Genomic DNA, 7970 nt, shown 5'->3' on the forward strand with positions numbered 1-7970 from the left:
ATTCCGGAATAGCAAATGAGAATCCAAGACAAGTCTTCAAAGAGCACTAAAGCTCAACAAGTACATGGTACACTGTGCCAAGACAAATGCATCAAGCTATAGGCGTCGGGTAAGCATGTACCCAAAGAGCATATAATTGTCAAAGCACTGACCACTGTCAAGCATAGACTGATGTCAATAAGTGTGGGCTGAAATAATCTCAAGCTTCCAAAAGCATCCGGATCCTATGACAAGCTTGAAGACATCCCTCGATGATCAATACATCATAGCATAACCCAAGACATACACCCAGAACCAATAGGCATATATCAAAGCATGAAAGCTAGCTTCAGCCCAAGAGTATTTAGCATGCATTTACTATTATAAACTGTGTATTTCGAGCCCCACAATCATGCCAAAATCATAGCATGACATGTAGCTTCAATCCCCCAATCAATCGGGATGCAATAGGCATCAAACCAATTATGTAGTCATGCCCAAACAAGCATAGGCATAAACTGTGAATGTAGCACTAGCATCAAATGTTTGTAGACTATTTATAATAGTCCTGAAACATTATTTTCAGCCACCAAACCAATGCCTAATCTCAAAGGATCAATGCCAAGTACCAATACATGTGCAAAAAGCCTGAAATGGGCCCCAAACAAGTGCTTAATGCCAAGCTGGAGCTGGAGCTGAAGTAACTAGCGTGTGGCTGAATGAAATCTGTCCAAAATCAGGCACATATTAGTGTGATGATGCTGCTACTCTTGTTGGTCCATGTGGTAGGTCTGGAGAGATTGGAGGGCTCAAACATGAGCCAAAGAGGCCTTGAAACAAGCCTCTAGTAGCCCACAACCAGTGGTAAAGAGATATGAAGATTGGAAGCTTCAATGGTGGCTGCCCTGTTTACCTAGACATGTGGACTGAAATAAATCTCTGAAATAATGAAGCAATACCTCAATGTCAATGCCCTGATGGTGCCTCAATAGGCCAGAAAGAAGCTCGGGAAGCTGGGGAGTGAGGGGAGCTCAAGAGAATGAGCTATGGCTGTCGGGAAGGAGACCCAATGGGAGTGGGGAGTCGATGGGAAGTTGAGAATGCCACGAGCCAAGCTCAAGAGTCTGGAAGTCGAGCTCTGATACTAGTTGAAAGGTGAGAAGGGTCGAAGCTTGCACGCGAGAGCTATGGCAGGAGAGCAAGAGCAAGAAAGAGAGAGACAAGAAATGGGAACTCCAACAGTCACAATGTGTGACTGGGCCTTCCTTTATTCAAACTGTCACTAAAAGAATGAAGAATAAAGTGACGATGGCAAGCGCCTGCCACCTGTAGTGTGCAGTCGCGGTGACTGTCAGTGTAGTAATACTAAACGGGCGGCTAGGTGGAGGGGCCTTTACCCCCAACACAAGTTTCCACTCTTGCCACAGATTCATCACCCCCCAAATAGCCATTGACATAGTAGCAATTCATCTAGTCACATTGCTGTCGTGGAGTTCATGCAAGAGCTGCTGAAGACGGGGTTCAAGATGCCGCAAGGAAAGAGGCTAACAAGAAGATCTCAATTTTTGATGCCAAAGTTCACTATATTGCTTGCCAAGTGACTACCAACTACTCTTGATAAGAAGTTGCAGTTATAGGCTTACCGCCTTTTGAAACATAAATTGTTCAGGGCTCATTATTCTAGGGCCTTAACCAACCTCTGAATGTTGTGATAACTGCCACTTTCCTCAATTCACACTGAAAATTGGCCAAAATTAGGATGTAAGCCACCACCTACGAAGGTAGATAGCAGAAGGTACACAAATGGTCTCCAACGCCATGTGTAAATCAGAGCAACATCAAGGGCCACCTGTACCACAGCATTGCTGAACTCCCATAATCCTGGGTTTTTTGAGGTTCAGAAATAATGGCCTAAGGGCATAGAAGAAGAGCTGAAACAAGACCCAACAAGCTTTCTAGAATGTGTTTGTAATAAGCCTTCCTTCCAAATAGTTAGGTATGCCCATATCTAGTCCTTCCACCCCTTGAAACCTGTGATGATCCAATTGATACTTTTGAAACGCCACAGACATTGGCACCCCACAGGCAAGTTTGCAAAAAATTTCCAAGAAGCCGGTTGTATATCGGTGTAGAGAAGGCCAGATTATGACTTAGTTCATGTATTGCCAGAAAAAGGTTGTGATTGAGGAAGGCTCCAAAGAAATAGGCAACAATTAAGAGAGTTGTCCACTGAGCATCTCTGAGATAGAATGCTGTCCAAAACTGTACCAGCACTACTGCTACTATCTTAGGGAAGGCCTAGGCATCCGGACCGAAGAGGGACTTGATTTCGGGTATTTAGACAAGATCTCTCTTCTGCGGGAGGCATGGGGCTCCTGAGTGTCGGCCCAGTATAATTTAGAGTTACCCTCAGAGAAAGCAGCGTCTTTTTCGATGATGTAATCACGATCTCCGAGGTCACCATCCACGTCTTCTATGTCATCTTTTTCTACTTTATGTCAACTCTTTCTGAGGTTTCATCTTTCAAACTTGTCATTCCTCTGTCATAGTAGCATGCATGTCCTTCCATCCGCTCTGGGTTTTGACATCCCCTCCTGTTGTCATAGTCACGAACACCAAGATTTGGTCGTTCCTCGTTATCCTCCTCATCTCCTACTTTGTAGCAAACACGTCCTTGTTCGTGGTAGTAAGCAGGTTGATTCGTCGTCTTTACGTCCTCATAACTGCGTTTGCTAAAGCCTTCGTCTGTCTCATCCTCAACTACAACTTCTTCATCGATACTCGACCTCTGTTGCCAATGCTTTGTTGTTGCAACCTCGTCCTTCTTCTCGTCTGGTTCTTTCATATGTCCTCTTTTTCAGCAGCATCTCCTCTTTTTCGATCATTGTCTTCCACTGCAATTAATGATAATGCATAAGCAGGAGACAAGATGACTTCTTCCTTGATGCCTTCGACATATGTTCCCTGAGTGTCTTGGTCAAAGACAACATCAAAGAAGAGCAGACAAGGTGCTCTCCTCCAGACCCTACTCCAGCAGTTGCATTTCAGTCACGAGCTCCTCCAGCCATCACTTTTTATCCCCACTTTTGTTTTTTTCCTCACCTCATAATCATCCTTCCCCCATAAGCAACTGCCTGTTCGGTCTTTAAAAAAAACAATCCGCCTTTAGGAAAAGCTCCTTCCCTCTAATATCAGTGCCCCTTAGGAAAAGCTCCTCCCCTCCAATATCAGCGCGTCTTTTTTCGACCTTCGGCAAGTGCTTCAATTTTTCTGCCACCAAACTAGCGACATTCATAATCTGAATACACTTTAGGCCACTTTGTCTATCTTTAAATTTGACCAGAACTAGCCCTTGTGAGTTATTATCATTGATACGAATTTTCTCAATAGCACTAAGTTTGCTACACTTTTCAGTTATGTCTGCCTCCAAATCTGAGAGCAGATTCGGGTCCTCCACCAACTCCTGCTGTGTGAGCATGTTTTTCAAAAGCACACCCATTGCTTGCTGCTTCTTAGCATCATCGAAGCCACCGACGATAGAGAACATAGCCCCAGATCCAATGGCAGCTACCATGCTGGTCTGAACATCTTCCACGCCACCACAAGCTCTTCTCATTGCACATGATATTCCTGAATTTACACCTTTGTCTTCATAGCTTAAATGTCGGCTTCTACAAAGCTTCCTTTGATTTCACGGTATCCTGCACTTTTCTTGGAGTTCATCATTGAAATTAACAACATGATAATATTCTCTGGCATCAGTTTTTCATATTTTTCTGACACACACACAACATGCACACAAACACAAACACACAAGTGGAGTATGTACATTGGATGCGGGTACTGAAAAGGACGAAAGATAATGCAGCAATCAAACACAATGAAACACACGTGAAAAGATAACACAAATGCACAACAAAAATGGAGGTGTTTACGGCTCGAATGCGCAGCAGCACAACATCGCTACGTGCCCATGGCCCTCTAGTTTAGTTGGTCTTTGATGTTGCAAGTAGAGTCATCACTCCATGGGATTGCTGAAAAGTAGAGCCTAAGTGGAAGTGAGAGCTGTAGTGGATGGAGTAAGAGAGCAAGAGAGAGAGAGACATCATATGTGGAAACTCCAACAGTCACAATGTGTGAGTGGCCTTCCCTTATTCAAAACATCACTAAAAGAATAAGGAATGAAGTGACAGTGATGGATATCTACTACTTGCAGTGTGTAGGTATGCCGGTATTGTCAATATAATGAACATTATAGTGGTTAGGTACAGGTGTAGTGAGGAGAGAACAAGAAAAAAGTGACAAAGAACAACTGTACATAAAGTACAATAGGACGAGGAAAGATATCATCTCATCTAGTGTCCATCAACTTCCTAAGGAAGGTGAAACGCTTTGTTGAGAGACTTTTAGTAAGAAGATTTGCAAGATTTTGGTCAATTGAGATCTTGACAAGCTCAATAGACATGTCTTTAATGACCTCTCAAATAAAGTGATAACACACCTCAATATGCATTGTCTTCACATGAAAGACCAAATTCTTGGCCAACTAAATATCACTCATAGAATTCGAATGTAGTGTAAGAATCACATCAATAATACTTGGGTTTGTGACCAGATAACCTAATCAGAGAGCCTCCTTGCAAGCCTCAATGGCTACAACATCTTTGTCTCTGTAGTGAAAAGGGTTGTGCATTTTGCATCCTAAACATCCAAGAAATAGCATCTCGAGCAAAGGGGAAGACACAACCAGAGGTGGATTTTCTATTGTCTGCATGTCCTGTTCATTGTATCCCATGATTCCTATATCCTAGCCACCATAACATATGTACATATATGCAGTGCCCTTAAGGTACCTCATGATACCCTTCATGATATCCTAATGCCATATGCCGAGTGTAGCCATATAGTGTGCCACAATTCCCACTACAAATGTTGTGTTAAGTTGAGCGGCTATCATAATATATGTCAAACTATCCACTACAAATGCATAAGGGATCTTGGCCATCTTGGCCTTCTACTCATCAGCAGACTATGGACAATTAACCTAATTAACCTTCATATGAGAAGATAAAGGACAACCGATAGGCTTAACATCATGCATATGAAATTGCTCAAGAATCTTCTTGATGTACTTTTTTTGCAACAAGTAAAGGAGTCCCTTAGAGCGATCATGTGTGATGTGTATCCAAAGAATATGTAAGGCATGTCCCATGTCCTTCATCTCAAAGCTATTCTTTAGCTAAATTTTCAAGGCATCCAACTCATCATGAGCGCTCCTAGCAATCAACATAGAGTACCAAAATCATAAAGCTGCCATCATGAGCCTTCTTCATGTATAAATATGGATCCATGTCACTACATGTATATCCTTGGGAATACACGAAAGTATCAAACTTGTGGACCCATTTTCTAGGTGCCTAGTTAAGGCTATAAAGACTATTTCTCAACTTACATACTAGGTGTTCCCTGCTTTTTTCCTCAAAGCCCTTAGGTTGCCACATATAAATATCACCAAGCAAGTCCCCATGTAAGAAAGCTATCTTGACATCCATCTAATATGGGTCCAGATTGAGCTATGCAAGCAAAGCCAAAACCAAGCATAGGGTAGTCATCTTGACAACAGGAGAGAAGACTTCATCGAAGTTAACACCATGCTCCTGCTTAAAATTCTTAGTAATCAATTTGGCCTTATAGGCTTGACTTGGGGCATCCAAGGGTACTATTTAACTTGTATACCCACTTTCATGGCAAACCATGTTTCTCACTAGGCAAAGAAACCAAATCCCACATATGATTTTTTAGTAGTGACTCATATTCTGACTGCATGGCCCTCTCTCAAGAGTAGCTATCACCTCTACATATGGCCTCATCATATATAAGAGACTCACGAGCATCTATCACCATAAAATAATCCATAGAGGGCATAAATTGATCAAGCTAACAACTATCTCTCGTAGATCATTGAAAAATAGGCTGTGGGGCATATACCTCCTACCTAACATGATGATCTTGGGGCATTGGAGCATCAGCTTTTGATGCATGCTATCTAGATGGTTGTACAATATCATGAAGCTCCTCTTTAAAGATTACCATGCATACCTCAATGACATGCTTAGGCTGCTTATGTATTTTCTCCTCATGAAAAACAACATCATGGCTGCAGATGACCTTTTGAGCCTGTGGATCCCATAGGTGATAGCCCATCTTACCTGCATCTTGATAGCTAAGAAAGATGCATTTCATGGACTTAGGCTCTAGATTATTGCACTTGTCCTTGGAAACCCGGTAGAAATCCTTACAACCAAAGATACACAAATAAGCATATGATGGAGGTTTTCTAGACCATATCTCCTCTATAACAACCTAATAGTCTAGTGCAGTGCATAGGGATCGATTAATCAAATGTACGACAGTAGGTTTTTAGCCAAAGTCAAAACATGGTATACATCATGCAAAGTAAACATACTACGTGAAGGAAACTATAACTAGACATCTCCAACATCAACAATATTCAATGCCAGTAGGTCAGAGGTAGGTCATTACTCAATTTGACAGATCATGTCATGTTGTTATAGGAGTGGAACCACTCTCAATGAGGGATGATATGAAATGAAGCCACTGAATCAAGTAGCCAACACTAAGTATAGGTTACTTGATTCAGTGGCTTACATTGGACTTGCTAGGGACAATGCTGTGATTATCATTCTTTTCCTACACTTTGTCCGTTCTCTTTTCCTTACACTTGTCATCATGTATTTTATCATAGTGTGGCTGAATATGACCATGCTTCTTACAATAATGATAAGTCAATGTGGACTTACGGTCACAAGACTTATTGTGAGACTATCCATATGACTAAGAATAAGACTTGTATAAGTTTCTCCCATGGCAATCAAGACTTGTCTGAGTTTCTCCCATGGCGGTCAACACCCCTCCTACCATTATTGCCTTAGACTGTTAAAGCATGAGAGGAATAGGAAGCATTGACATTCTTTATATTAACCTCTTCATTCAAGAGTGCACCCTTTATATCTTGAAATTTTAGCCATCAGTAGTAGGCATATTTGCACACATAGCAGTATGAAATGTGTCCCATGGCTCAAGCAATGAAACCAACAAGAACAAGGGGGAAGATTGTCCTTAAATTCAATTCCATGTGAAGAAAAGTGGCTAAAAATAGAATGAAACTCATTAAAGTGGATAAACATAAAAGTACCCTCCTTCATTCGAAGGTCCATCAGTTGCTTCAACCAATACATTTGCTCTGCTTATGATAGACAATATGAATCTTATCCCATAATTACTAAAGAGCAACCAGCCCACTAGAGACAACATTATAGTAGACCTGCTTAGAGAGTGACAAAATGATTGTAGATTTACATAAATCATCGAGTTCGGCCCAAACCTTTGTATCGAAGCATTCAAGCTTTACATCCTCATGTCTTAAGGGATTAATATACAATTTATGCATTAGAACCTATTAGATTTGTGCCTTCTAACAATTGTAATTTGTGCCATCCAACTTCTCAATGTTAAAGATAACAATGTCATTTGACCCACTAGCCATAATGCAAGAGATGAAAGCACAATCCAAGACAAACAAGATGTAAATAATAGCAAAATAGCCCCAAAATCAGAGCCAAATCAAGGAATAAGAAAGAGAAATTACTAGAAGGATGAGCTATCCACTAACTGTAATCAAGTAACTCTCAAATCCAAGTGGCAATGGATTGTCACTCTAGCGTTCCCCTTGCACTCTTGTCCTTTTGTATCTATTGAATCTACCATATCTATTATATGCACCATGGCCTAGAGCCAACTTGCATTGGAATCTTATAGTTTCTTTTGTCATTAATACAATTACCTATTGAGAGAGAGAGAGAGAGAGAGAGAGAGAGAGAGAGAGAGAGAGAGAGAGAGAGAGAGAGAGAGAGAGAGAGAGAGAGAGAGAGAGAGAGAGAGAGAGAGAGAGAGAGAGGGAGAGGGAGAGG

General features: G+C 41.4%; 1 pseudogene; it reads right to left on the minus strand.

Moving 5' to 3' along the window:
• Nucleotides 1-1711: 1711 nt before the first annotated feature.
• On the minus strand, nt 1712-2824 carry LOC148041179 (sphingolipid delta(4)-desaturase DES1-like pseudogene; annotated as a pseudogene).
• Nucleotides 2825-7970: the final 5146 nt, after the last annotated feature.

This window comes from Lygodium microphyllum, chromosome 1 (assembly GCF_053477565.2).
Source record: "Lygodium microphyllum isolate KBCC chromosome 1, Lygodium_microphyllum_v1.1.10, whole genome shotgun sequence".
In the NCBI taxonomy this organism is placed as follows: domain Eukaryota; kingdom Viridiplantae; phylum Streptophyta; class Polypodiopsida; order Schizaeales; family Lygodiaceae; genus Lygodium; species Lygodium microphyllum.